This window comes from Schistocerca piceifrons, chromosome 10 (genome assembly GCF_021461385.2).
Source record: "Schistocerca piceifrons isolate TAMUIC-IGC-003096 chromosome 10, iqSchPice1.1, whole genome shotgun sequence".
In the NCBI taxonomy this organism is placed as follows: Eukaryota; Metazoa; Arthropoda; class Insecta; order Orthoptera; family Acrididae; genus Schistocerca; species Schistocerca piceifrons.
In genome coordinates this window covers 22,600,772-22,602,114 of record NC_060147.1, presented here as the reverse complement: position 1 = coordinate 22,602,114, position 1,343 = coordinate 22,600,772, and the positions used below count along the sequence as shown (strand labels likewise).

At 53.5% G+C, this 1,343-nt stretch overlaps 1 non-coding gene across 1 annotated transcript; it reads right to left on the bottom strand.

The window, feature by feature from the left end:
• Positions 1-751: 751 nt before the first annotated feature.
• Trnaa-cgc lies at positions 752-824 on the bottom strand. Its single transcript has one exon. It is a non-coding gene; the product is annotated as a tRNA-Ala (tRNA).
• Between the last annotated feature and the right edge of the window lie 519 nt (positions 825-1,343).

The following is a 1,343-nucleotide window of genomic DNA, read 5'->3' as shown; positions in this document are numbered from 1 at the left end:
ACTGTGCCAAGTTATAACTAAATCTGAGGGGGGTGCGATGGGGAGTACCTGGCAGTAGTTGGCAGCACAATGCACCTAATATGAAAAACATATGTTTCTTGGAGTGCCCGGATGCTTTTGATCACATAGTGAACCAAGGGCTTGTGGAATCCCTGCGAGACAAGATCGCTACTAAGGAGGTGGTGCTAATGTTTCGGCTGCCCCCGGCCTGTCCGGCACTCACTCAGGCAGCGTGCTGCAGGCCGCACGGACTCGGCGGCGGTGAAGGCCACGTGGCGGGCCTTTTGCGGAGACCTTACTCCCGGCCGACCTTGCACTGGACCGCGGATAACTTTTTCAGGCTCTCGCCACGGTCGCCGGAGCTGCGGGGCGACACTCGGTGGCGCATTCACCACTACTGACACACTGCTCTGTCTCGCCACATCTTTTATTATAACAGAAAACGTACATATGTGCAAAAACAGTTTCCGAATGCAATGAGGTGACAAACGTCATGGGATAGCGATACGGCCAGACACAGATGGTGGTAGTATCGCGTACACAACGTACAAAAGGGCAGTACATTGGCGGAGCTGTCTTTTATCGAGGAGATTAGGGTTTAACGTCCCGTCGACAACGAGGTCATTAGAGACGGAGCGCAAGCTCGGGTGAGGGAAGGATGGGGAAGGAAATCGGCCGTGCCCTTTCAAAGGGACCATCCCGGCATTTGCCTGAAGCGATTTAGGGAAATCACGGAAAACCTAAATCAGGATGGCCGGAGACGGGATTGAACCGTCGTCCTCCCGAATGCGAGTCCAGTGTGCTAACCACTGCACCACCTCGCTCGGTAGCTGTCTTTTATAAGCCGGCCGCTGTGGCCGAGCGGTTCTAGACGCTTCAGTCTGGAACCGTGCGACTGCTACGGTCGCAGGTTCGAATCCTGCCTCGGGCATGGATGTGTGTGATTTCCTTAGCTTACTTAGGTTTAATTAGTTCTAAGTTCTAGGGGACTGATGACCTCAGATGTTAAGTCCCATAGTGCTCAGAGCCATTTGAACCATTTTTTGCTAACAGACAAACAATACTGCGTGAACTAACCGCAGAAATCAATGTGGGACGTATGACGACGTATCCATTAAGACAGACCGGCCAAATTAGGCGTTAATGGGCTATGGCAGCAGAGGTCCAACGAGAGTGCCTTTGCTAGCCACGGGACATCGCCTGCAGCACCGCTCCTGGGCTCCTGACCATATCGGTTGGACCACATAGGACTGGAAAACCGTGGCCTGGTCACGTGTCCCGATTTCGGTTGGTAAAAGCTGATGGTAGGGTTTGAGTGTGACGCAGACCCCACGAAGCCGTGG